Raw genomic sequence first — 13788 nt, 5'->3', positions numbered from 1 at the left:
TTGTCTCACATATACACCCCAGCCACGAGGATTAGAGCTTGTCTACATATACACCCCAGCCACGATGATTAGAGCTTGTCTCACATATACACACCAGCCACGAGGATTAGAGCTTGTCTCACATATACACCCCAGCCACGAGGATTAGACCTTGTCTCACATATACACCCCAGCCACGAGGATTAGAGCTTGTCTACATATACACCCCAGCCACGATGATTAGAGCTTGTCTCACATATACACACCAGCCACGAGGATTAGAGCTTGTCTCACATATACACCCCAGCCACGAGGATTAGAGCTTGTCTCACATATACACACCAGCCACGAGGATTAGAGCTTGTCTCACATATACACCCCAGCCACGAGGATTAGAGCTTGTCTACATATACACCCCAGCCACGAGGATTAGAGCTGGTCTCACATATACACCCCAGCCACGAGGATTAGAGCTTGTCTACATATACACACCAGCCACGAGGATTAGAGCTTGTCTCACATATACACACCAGCCACGAGGATTAGAGCTTGTCTCACATATACACCCCAGCCACGAGGATTAGAGCTTGTCTCATATATACACCCCAGCCACGAGGATTAGAGCTTGTCTCACATATACACCCCAGCCACGAGGATTAGAGCTTGTCTACATATACACCCCAGCCACGAGGATTAGAGCTTCTCTCACATATACACCCCAGCCACGAGGATTAGAGCTTGTCTACATATACACCCCAGCCACGAGGATTAGAGCTTCTCTCACATATACACCCCAGCCACGAGGATTAGAGCTTGTCTACATATACACACCAGCCACGAGGATTAGAGCTTGTCTACATATACACCCCAGCCACGAGGATTAGAGCTTGTCTCATATATACACACCAGCCACGAGGATTAGAGCTTGTCTCACATATACACCCCAGCCACGAGGATTAGAGCTTGTCTACATATACACCCCAGCCACGATGATTAGAGCTTGTCTCACATATACACACCAGCCACGAGGATTAGAGCTTGTCTCACATATACACCCCAGCCACGAGGATTAGAGCTTGTCTCACATATACACCCCAGCCACGAGGATTAGAGCTTGTCTACATATACACCCCAGCCACGATGATTAGAGCTTGTCTCACATATACACACCAGCCACGAGGATTAGAGCTTGTCTCACATATACACCCCAGCCACGAGGATTAGAGCTGGTCTCACATATACACCCCAGCCACAAGGATTAGAGCTTGTCTCACATATACACCCCAGCCACGAGGATTAGAGCTTGTCTCACATATACACCCCAGCCACGAGGATTAGAGCTTGTCTACATATACACCCCAGCCACGATGATTAGAGCTTGTCTCACATATACACACCAGCCACGAGGATTAGAGCTTGTCTCACATATACACCCCAGCCACGAGGATTAGAGCTTGTCTCACATATACACCCCAGCCACGAGGATTAGAGCTTGTCTCACATATACACCCCAGCCACGAGGATTAGAGCTTGTCTACATATACACCCCAGCCACGATGATTAGAGCTTTTCTCACATATACACACCAGCCACAAGGATTAGAGCTTGTCTGCATATACACACCAGCCACAATGATTAGAGCTTGTCTCACATATACACACCAGCCATGAGGATTAGAGCTTGTCTCACATATACACACCAGCCATGAGGATTAGAGCTTGTCTACATATACACCCCAGCCACGAGGATTAGAGCTTGTCTCATGTATACACACCAGCCACGAGGATTAGAGCTTGTCTCACATATACACCAGCCACGAGGATTAGAGCTTGTCTCACATATACACCCCAGCCACGAGGATTAGAGCTTGTCTACATATACACACCAGCCACGAGGATTAGAGCTTGTCTCACATATACACACCAGCCACGAGGATTAGAGCTTGTCTCACATATGCACACCAGCCATGAGGGTTAGAGCTTGTCTCATATATACACCCCAGCCACGAGGATTAGAGCTTGTCTACATATACACCCCAGCCACGAGGATTAGAGCTTGTCTCACATATACACACCAGCCGTGAGGATTAGAGCTTGTCTCACATATACACCCCAGCCATGAGGATTAGAGCTGGTCTCACATATACACACCAGCCACGAGGATTAGAGCTTGTCTCACATATACACCCCAGCCATGAGGATTAGAGCTGGTCTCACATATACACCCCAGCCACGAGGATTAGAGCTTGTCTCATATATACACCCCAGCCACGAGGATTAGAGCTTGTCTCACATATACACACAAGCCAGGAGGATTAGAACTGGTCTCACATATACACCCCAGCCACGAGGATTAGAGCCTGTCTCACATATACACACCAGCCACGAGGATTAGAGCTTGTCTCATATATACACACCAGCCATGAGGATTAGAGCTTGTCTCACATATACACACCAGCCATAAGGATTAGAGCTTGTCTCACATATACACCCCAGCCACGAGGATTAGAGCTGGTCTCACATATACACCCCAGCCACGAGGATTAGAGCTTGTCTCATATATACACCAGCCACGAGGATTAGAGCTTGTCTCACATATACACACCAGCCACGAGGATTAGAGCTGGTCTCACATATACACCCCAGCCACGAGGATTAGAGCTGGTCTCACATATACACCCCAGCCACGAGGATTAGAGCTGGTCTCACATATACACCCCAGCCACGAGGATTAGAGCTGGTCTCACATATACACCCCAGCCACGAGGATTAGAGCTTGTCTCATATATACACACCAGCCACGAGAATTAGAGCTTGTCTCACATATACACCAGCCACGAGGATTAGAGCTTGTCTCACATATACACCCCAGCCACGAGGATTAGAGCTTGTCTACATATACACACCAGCCACGAGGATTAGAGCTTGTCTCACATATACACACAAGCCACGAGGATTAGAGCTTGTCTCACATATACACACCAGCCATGAGGATTAGAGCTGGTCTCACATATACACCCCAGCCACGAGGATTAGAGCTTGTCTCATATATACACCCCAGCCACGAGGATTAGAGCTTGTCTCACATATACACCCAAGCCACGAGGATTAGAGCTTGTCTCACATATACACACCAGCCACGAGGATTAGAGCTTGTCTCATATATACACACCAGCCATGAGGATTAGAGCTTGTCTCACATATACACACCAGCCATAAGGATTAGAGCTTGTCTCACATATACACCCCAGCCACGAGGATTAGAGCTGGTCTCACATATACACCCCAGCCACGAGGATTAGAGCTTGTCTCATATATACACCAGCCACGAGGATTAGAGCTTGTCTCACATATACACACCAGCCACGAGGATTAGAGCTGGTCTCACATATACACCCCAGCCACGAGGATTAGAGCTGGTCTCACATATACACCCCAGCCACGAGGATTAGAGCTTGTCTCATATATACACCAGCCACGAGGATTAGAGCTTGTCTACATATACACCCCAGCCACGAGGATTAGAGCTTGTCTCATATATACACACCAGCCATGAGGATTAGAGCTTGTCTCACATATACACACCAGCCACGAGGATTAGAGCTTGTCTCATATATACACACCAGCCATGAGGATTAGAGCTTGTCTCACATATACACACCAGCCATGAGGATTAGAACTGGTCTCACATATACACCCCAGCCACGAGGATTAGAGCTTGTCTCATATATACACACAAGCCACGAGGGTTAGAGCTTGTCTACATATACACACCAGCCATGAGGATTAGAGCTTGTCTCACATATACACACCAGCCACGAGGATTAGAGCTTGTCTCACATATACACAAGCCATGAGGATTAGAACTTGTCTACATATACACACCAGCCACGAGGATTAGAGCTTGTCTACATATACACCCCAGCCACGAGGATTAGAGCTTGTCTCATATATACACACCAGCCATGAGGATTAGAGCTTGTCTCACATATACACACCAGCCACGAGGATTAGAGCTTGTCTACATATACACACCAGCCACGATGATTAGAGCTTGTCTCACATATACACACCAGCCATGAGTGTTAGAGCTTGTCTCACATATACACACCAGCCATGAGGATTAGAGCTTGTCTACATATACACACCAGCCATGAGGATTAGAGCTTGTCTCACATATACACCAGCCACGAGGATTAGAGCTTGTCTACATATGCACACCAGCCATGAGGATTAGAGCTTGTCTTCATATACACACCAGCCATGAGGTTTAGAGCTTGTCTCACATATACACACCAGCCATGAGGGTTAGAGCTTGTCTCACATATACACCAGCCACGAGGATTAGAGCTTGTCTTCATATACACACCAGCCATTAGGTTTAGAGCTTGTCTCACATATACACACCAGCCATGAGGATTAGAGCTTGTCTACATATACACACCAGCCATGAGGATTAGAGCTTGTCTCACATATACACACCAGCCATGAGGGTTAGAGCTTGTCTACATATACACACCAGCCATGAGGATTAGAGCTTGTCTACATATACACACCAGCCACGATGATTAGAGCTTGTCTCACATATACACACCAGCCATGAGGGTTAGAGCTTGTCTCACATATACACACCAGCCACGAGGATTAGAGCTTGTCTCACATATACACCAGCCATGAGGATTAGAACTTGTCTACATATACACACCAGCCACGAGGAGTAGAGCTTGTCTACATATACACACCAGCCGTGAGGATTAGAGCTTGTCTCACATATACACACCAGCCATGAGGGTTAGAGCTTGTCTACATATACACACCAGCCGTGAGGATTAGAGCTTGTCTCACATATACACACCAGCTATGAGGGTTAGAGCTTGTCTACATATACACACCAGCCATGAGGATTAGAGCCTGTCTAAATATACACACCAGCCATGAGGATTAGAGCTTGTCTCACATATACACATCAGCCATGAGGATTAGAGATTGTCTCACATATACACACCAGACATGAGGATTAGAGCTTGTCTCACATATACACACCAGCCATGAGGGTTAGAGCTTGTCTCACATATACCCATTAGCCATGAGGATTAGAGCTTGTCTCACATATACACACCAGCCATGAGTATTAGAGCTTGTCTACATATACACACCAGCCATGAGGATTAGAGCTTGTCTCACATATACACATTAGCCATGAGGATTAGAGCTTGTCTCACATATACACACCAGCCACGAGGGTTAGAGCTTGTCTACATATACACACCAGCCATGAGGATTAGAGCTTGTCTACATATACACACCAGCCATGAGGATTAGAGCTGGTCTCACATATACACACCAGCCACGATGATTAGAGCTTGTCTCACATATACACACCAGCCATGAGGATTAGAGCTTGTCTCACATATACACACCAGCCATGAGGATTAGAGCTTGTCTAACATATACACACCAGCCATGAGGATTAGAGCTTGTCTCACATATACACACCAGCCATGAGGATTAGAGCTTGTCTCACATATACACACCAGCCACGAGGATTAGAGCTTGTCTAACATATACACACCAGCCATGAGGATTAGAGCTTGTCTCACATATACACACCAGCCATGAGGATTAGAGCTTGTCTACATATACACACCAGCCATGAGGATTAGAGCTTGTCTACATATACACACCAGCCATGAGGATTAGAGCTTGTCTCACATATGCACACCAGCCATGGGGATTAGAGCTTGTCTCACATATACACACCAGCCATGAGGATTAGAGCTTGTCTCACATATACACACCAGCCATGAGGGTTAGAGCTTGTCTCACATATACACATCAGCCATGAGGATTAGAGCTTGTCTACATATACACACCAGCGACGAGGATTAGAGCTAGTCTAACACATACACACCAACCATGAGGATTAGAACTTGTCTACATATACACACCAGCCGCAAGGATTAGAGCTTGTCTCACATATACACACCAGCCATGAGGGTTAGAGCTTGTCTCACATATACACACCAGCCATGAGGATTAGAGCTTGTCTCCATATACACACCAGCCATGAGGATTAGAGCTTGTCTACATATACACACCAGCCATGAGGACTAGAGCTTGTCTACATATACACACCAGCCATGAGGATTAGAGCTTGTCTACATATACACACAGCCATGAGGATTAGAGCTTGTCTTCACATACACACCAGCCATGAGGATGAGAGCTTGTCTACATATACACACCAGCCATGAGGATTAGAGCTTGTCTACATATACACTCCAGCCATGAGGATTAGAGCTTGTCTACATATACACTCCAGCCATGAGGATTAGAGCTTGTCTCACGTATACACACCAGCCACGAGGATTAGAGCTTGTCTCACATATACACACCAGCCATGAGGATTAGAGCTTGTCTCACATATACACACCAGCCATGAGGGTTAGAGCTTGTCTACATATACACACCAGCCCTGAGGGTTAGAGCTTGTCTTCGTATACACACCAGCCACGAGGATTAGAGCTTGTCTACATATACACACCAGCCCTGAGGTTTAGAGCTTGTCTTCGTATACACACCAGCCATGAGGATTAGAGCTTGTCTCACATATACACACCAGCCATGAGGATTAGAGCTTGTCTAACATATACACACCAGCCATGAGTATTAGAGCTTGTCTACATATACACACCAGCCATGAGGATTAGAGCTTGTCTAACATATACACACCAGCCATGAGGATTAGAGCTTGTCTACATATACACACCAGCCACGAGGATTAGAGCTTGTCTCACATATACACACCAGCCGTGAGGATTAGAGCTTGTCTCACATATACACACCAGCCCTGAGGTTTAGAGCTTGTCTACATATACACACCAGCCATGAGGATTAGAGCTTGTCTAACATATACACACCAGCCATGAGGATTAGAACTTGTCTACATATACACACCAGCCATGAGGATTAGAGCTTGTCTAACATATACACACCAGCCATGAGGATTAGAGCTTGTCTACATATACACACCAGCCATGAGGATTAGAACTTGTCTACATATACACACCAGCCACGAGGATTAGAGCTTGTCTCACATATACACACCAGCCATGAGTATTAGAGCTTGTCTACATATACACACCAGCCATGAGGATTAGAGCTTGTCTAACATATACACACCAGCCATGAGTATTAGAGCTTGTCTACATATACACACCAGCCATGAGGATTAGAGCTTGTCTCACATATGCTCAGTCGCCATGAGGATTAGAGCTTGTAAAATTATTTGCTAACTTGGAGGCGAAACAGCGTAAGATTATATTATTCTGCGCATTTTGATATGAATTAGGCATTTCGACTTTCCTTTTCTGCAAACACTTCATTCACGCCATTTGTCAAGTTTTAATGCAGTTGTACTATTTTTATTGGCTGGTGTATGTTACTTATTAAGTATTATTGAAGGTTATTTCCTGTTTTTGATTTTAATTTAATTTTCTCCATAAAGTTTAAAGATATAAGTTTTTGTTTACAAAATAAAATTTATAAATATTTCTCTTTTTGCTTTCTGAGATTTTACTTGGGAAATCCTACATCTTGTTTTAATATTATTATTCTCTCACATCTGTGTCTGGTTCTTTAAAGGTCTTCTTTTGATCTAGGTTCGGGGTTTGATGAGTGGTATTTATTAGATGTTTAATTTTATTTTCATAGAGGAACCCGAGTTTTCTCAGTGCGATTTTCTGGTCATCCTTTGCTGGGTCTTCCCAGTGGAAGATCGCCATTCTTCATGTGCAAGAGTGTGTTTTGGATATTGTGTAAAAGTGTTGGATAGAAAAAGGTGTGTCAGGAGAACCGCTTTCCAAACCGCGCTGGGCCCTAGGGCGTGAAAGAAGCTGGTCTGTCTGTTCTGGTGATCCACTCAGTTCTTTTAAAACAAGCAACCGCTGAGCCCTCTTACCGCGAAAGCACAGACAGCTGGGGATGGAGCGGAGCGGGGCGCTCATACAGCATGGAGGCGAGGGAGCTGGGACCCGGGTGTTCTGAATGAAACATAACACACGGTGATTTACTGTGTTCCATGAAATAAAAGGGAGTGCGGACTCGAGCTCATGACTTTAATTACATGACGCACGTGTGTGTTTCACAGCACAGGATGCCGAGGTGAACAGGCGTGGATTCATGGGGCGAGGGAGGAAGCGTGTAGGGCCACAGCCTGACCCATGCCCCTGGCTGTCCCCCACGTGGACACAGCGACAACAATGTCAGAGGAAAACTGATACGAGGCTTTTGGAATCCAGAAAGAGATCAAGAGGCCTGGGCAATCTCCTTGCTAAATGTGTGCACAGCTCTTCAGGGTACACCCACACCCTGACTCGGCACAGCTCTTCAGGCTACACCCACACCTCTGACTCGGCACAGCTCTTCAGGGTACACCCATACCGCTGACTCAGCACAGCTCTTCAGGGTACACCCACACCTCTGACTCGGCACAGCTCTTCAGGGTACACCCATACCCTGACTCGGCACAGCTCTTCGGGGTACACCCACACCTCTGACTCGGCACAGCTCTTCAGGGTACACCCATACCCTGACTCGGCACAGCTCTTCGGGGTACACCCACACCTGTGACTCAGCACCGCTCTTCAGGGTACACCCACATCTCTGACTCAGCACAGCTCTTCAGGATACACTCACACCTCTGACTCAGCACCGCTCTTAAGGGTACACCCATACCTCTGACTCAGCACAGCTCTTCAGGATACACTCACACCTCTGACTCAGCACAGCTCTTTGGGGTACACCGACACCTCTGACTCAGCACAGCTCTTCGGGGTACACTGACACCTCTGACTCAGCACAGCTCATTGGGGTACACTCACACCTCTAACTCAGCACAGCTCTTCGGGGTACACCGACACCTCTGACTCAGCACAGCTCTTTGGGGTACACCCGCACCTCTGACTCGGTGCAGCTCTTCGGGGTACACTGACACCTCTGACTCAGCACAGCTCTTTGGGGTACACTCACACCTCTGACTCAGCACAGCTCTTTGGGGTACACCGACACCTCTGACTCAGCACAGCTCTTTGGGGTACACTCACACCTCTGACTCAGCACAGCTCTTCGGGGTACACCGACACCTCTGACTCAGCACAGCTCTTCGGGGTACACCCGCACCTCTGACTCAGCCAGGTGGAGTCAGGGCCTAGAGCCATTGAGGTGTCCACTGTGAACTCTAAGTACGCCTGGGCAGTGGTGCTGAGGAGCAGAGAGAACCCAGACCCTGGCTGTCCATGTGGACCAGTGCTCCTCAAACTTGGAGACCATTAAAATGATGATGAGACATTTTATGAAAACATGGCTGCTCAGTTCCTACCCCCAAAATAGAGAGAAGCAGAATCCCTGAGGTATAAGAAATAGGCATATGTATTTTTAATGAGCGTATCACTGAGTCTGAGGAACCACCAAGGTTAAGAATCACTGGCTTTGGGAGGCCTAGGTGGGCAAATCACCTGAGGTCAAGAGTTCGAGACCAGCCTGGCCAACATATAGTGAAAACCCATCTCTACTAAAAATACAAAAATTAGCCAGGCGTGGTGGTGGGCACTGTAATCCCAGCTACTCAGGAGGCTGCGGCAGGAGAATTGCTTGAACTCAGGAGGCAGAGGTTGCAGTGAGCTGAAGCTGCACAACTACTCTCCAGCCTGGGCGATAGAGAGAGACTCCATCTAAAAAAAAGAAAGAAAAGAAAGAAAGAAAGAAAAAAGGAATCACTGGCTGTTTTGATTCTCTCTCTTGGTCTAAAGCCTGCAACACTCTTCTAGTTTTAAAGGGGCCATTTAATTTTGGAAGGGAAAGTGAGGCTGTGGGTCAGAGAATGAACGCCCTGGGCAGCTTATTTTTCTGTCAAGACCGTTCATGTTCTGGGGACCTGTGTTAACAGCCAGCGCTCCAGTCCCGCTACCTGGAGAGAAAGCTGAGTCCTTACCGCACACACTACACGGAGAGGGTGCCCACGTTTACGGGAAGCAGAGGAGCGGCGCCCAGGAGGGAAAACAGAGGCAGCTGTACTCACCTGCCTTTTGCACAGAGTGACAACTGAAACACAAATAACAGAAAGAACTAGGGAAAAGGTATACTTTACCAAATCCGGGGCAATGTTCTGTGCATGAATTCGGCAGCTTTCCTCATCTTCCTTCTAGAAATATCCGCGCTGGAGGTCACACGCGGACAAAAAGGTTATGAAATCGAGCCTGTGGGTTGGGTGGGAGGACAAAAGCTCTGGAGAGGAGCAGGGCTGGGACTGACCCTCCTGTCCTTGGACTGATGGTTTGATCCAAAGGGAAGACAAGGAAACTCTTAGGTGATGCTTAGAGGATTGAATGAAAGTGGATGTGAAGTTTCTGGTACAGAGTAGTTGCCTAATCAACGCATATTTTCTCTTTCTCAAAGGCAATTTTCTGCCTAGAAAATAATGAACTGCTCCAGCTCATGCAAAGTCCTTTTCTAACCTCACGGCTGCTGAAGCCTTCGCTGAAACACCAGGTTCTCACAAGCGCGGATGGCATCCCCTTCACCCGGGAATGCCTGCTATCCACTGCAGAGGCTGACCCTGCTGCATGATACCTGAAAGCTTATTGATCTGAGCTGAAATGACGTGACCGGGATATCAGCAGGACTGACCGTCAGAGCCTGGTCAAGGCAAGGCCACGGTGTCAGGCAGCTCCTCGGGGACATCGGATACTCAGAGCTTGGAAAACTCAACATACTGGGAAGAGGAAGAGCGGGAAAGGACCGCCTGGCAGTGCCACCCATGTGCCCGCCACAGGTCAGAATAGGGACCTGGGAGGGGAGGGTCCTTCACAGGCTGCGGCGGGGTGCCCAGAGGTACATTTCAGAGCCTCATGGAAGATTTCAGAATTAAGCATTTAACATTCGCAGGTTTTGAAAGAGGTTTCTGAATTTGAGTGTTTATGGTTTCAGCTGGGCTACCAGAAGCTAGACAGCATAGGAAGCAAAAAAAAAAAAAAAAAATCCCAAGCTCCATCCACAAAGCAGTCCCTTGTGTGAGAACCCTGGCTGCAGCTCACACTGCAAGGCTGGGCCCCAGACAGACAGGCAGGCCGCCATGGGGCTCCCATCGGGGACTGGACACGGAGCTTCCACACACGTGAACAACCTTCAAATCTGTGTGTTTCATACAATATCACATGCTGTGTTAACATGCAACATGACACATGGGTGTACTCTCATAAAATTAATATTATATTTCTATTTAGCTGGTTTATTAAACATAATTTTTCTGCACAAATTCCACATGGAAAAGCTCTTTATTTGGCGCCATTGTGGCTCAGTCTGACTCTCGTCCTTGACTCCACGGTGAACATTTTACCATTTAGACCAGTAATTGTAATGCAATGTATTTATTTTATTCAGAAAAGCAAAAGTTCTGGTGTATCTTAGCACGACTGTACTTCGTAAAAGCTTCGTAACTGTGTACAGAGGACACCATCTCCAGTGAACCGACCACAGAAATATCCACCTGGAATAGTGAGAACACGGTTTAGAATTCTCCTAAAATACGAGGGGACTCAAGATGGCGCTGTGAGAACAACCCAGGATTGGAGCCCGCGTTGAATTCGCAAACGGTGAGTCAGTGCTGCATTTCCAGACTGATCTTTGTTGCCCACAGAACGGGGAAACTCCCAAGTATAAAAAGACACGGGACGCCAGGCAGTAGGTCTGCCTGGCGAAGCCGGCAGCCGGGGCGGCGGCGGCCGGCCCTACCCAGCAATCCCCACAGGGCGCGCTTGTCCGGGTGCCTTGTTGAACCGGCAACCTGAGACTTGAGAGGGCTGGACTTGAGACTGAACGAGACTTGCACAGTAGCCCAGCCCAGGGGATTGCAGGGACAGATCGCTTGGGATACCCAGTGGGACGAACAAAACCGCGATTTCAAACTATCCCGGGCAGACGGTCCGAGACGCTCTGTGGGGGAGGGGCGTCCACCACTACGGAGGCAACCCGCCCCAACTGAGATACACGCCCACTGCTGAGGCAGCCAGCCGTTGCCGAGGCAACCCGCCCCAACTGAGATACACGCCCACTGCTGACGCAGCCAGCCGTTGCCGAGGCAACCCGTCCCTACTGAGATACACGCCCACTGCTGACGCAGCCTGCCGTTGCTGAGGCAACACGCTACAACGAAGAGACTCCGCCGCAGGGCGTGGCGGAGACCACAGCAGAGCCGGCAGGAACAGCGCGAATCACACAACAGCAGGGCGGAGCCTCGGCAGCCAAACAGTGGCTAGTCTGCCTTTGAGCTGGGCAGGACACCTGATCGGACATCCAAAAATAAAGCCCAAACCCCTCAACACAGAGCATTTGAGAAAAAAAAAAAGGTTGTTTAATGAGCTGTGTTGCAGCAGAATCAAACATAGCAGCCTAACAGCCCTGAATGAACAACAGAGTGCACAGCTCAGCAATTAAACCCCTATAAAGTACAAACTGTCTCCTCAAGCAGCTCCCTGACCCCTCTATATCCAAAAGACTGTCATTAGGCAGGCATCATCCTGGGACAAAGAGAGCAGAAAAAGAAACTGGTAGCATCCCTCGCTGTGCCACGGCTACTAGAGGTGCACCCCAGACAAGCAGGGTCTGGAGCGGACCTCAACAGTCGTACAGCGAAGGGGCTAGACTGGTAGAAGGAAAACCAAGCAACAGAAATACTTCATTATCAACATTCTGGGTGTCCACTCAGAGACCCAAACGAAAAGTCAGCAACTACGCAGACGACCAGCGGACAAATCCACAAAGATGGGAAGAAACCAGCGCAAAAAGGAGGAAAACACCCGAAACCAGAACACATCGCCTCCTAGAAAGGACCAAAACTCCTCACCAGCAAGGGAACAAAGCTGGACGGAGAATGACTGTGACGAAATGACGGAATTAGACTTCAGAAGATGGATAATGAGAAACTTTTGTGAGCTAAAAGATCATGTATTAAATCAATGCAAAGAAACTAAGAACCTTGAAAAAAGATTTGAAAAAAGATTCGAGGAAATGATAACAAGAATGGATACCTTAGAGAGGAATATGAATGAATTAAAGGAGCTGAAAAACACAATACGAGAACTTCGCGAAGCAAACGCAAGTTTCAATAGCCGAATTGACCAAGCAGAAGAAAGAATATCTGAAGTCGAAGACCAACTCAATGAAATAAAACGAGAAACCAAGATCAGAGAAAAAAGCGCAAAAAGGAATGAACAAAGTCTCCAAGAAATGTGGGACTATGTGAAAAGACCTAACCTACGTTTGATAGGTGTACCAGAAGGGGACGAAGAGAATGAATCCCAGCTGGAAAATACTCTTCAGGACATCATCCAGGAAAATTTCCCCCACCTAGCAAGACAAGCCAACACTCAATTGCAGGAAATACAGAGAACACCACAAAGATATTCCGCAAGAAGAGCAACCCCAAGGCACATAATCGTCAGATTCAACAGGGTTGAAATAAAGGAGAGAATACTAAGGGCAGCCAGAGAGAAAGGTCGGGTCACCCACAAAGGGAAGCCCATCAGACTCACAGCAGATCTCTCGGCAGAAACACTACAAGCCAGAAGAGAGTGGGGGCCAATATTCAACATTCTTAAAGAAAAGAACTTTCAACCCAGAATTTCATATCCAGCCAAACTGAGCTTCAGAAGTGAAGGAAGAATAAAATCCTTTGCGAACAAGCAAGTACTCAGAGATTTTGTCACCACCAGGCCTGCTTTACAAGAGCTCCTAAAAGAGGCACTACACATAG

The sequence above is a fragment of the Callithrix jacchus genome, chromosome 4 (assembly GCF_049354715.1).
Source record: "Callithrix jacchus isolate 240 chromosome 4, calJac240_pri, whole genome shotgun sequence".
Taxonomy (NCBI): domain Eukaryota; kingdom Metazoa; phylum Chordata; class Mammalia; order Primates; family Cebidae; genus Callithrix; species Callithrix jacchus.
Note: the sequence above shows the minus strand (reverse complement) of the source record.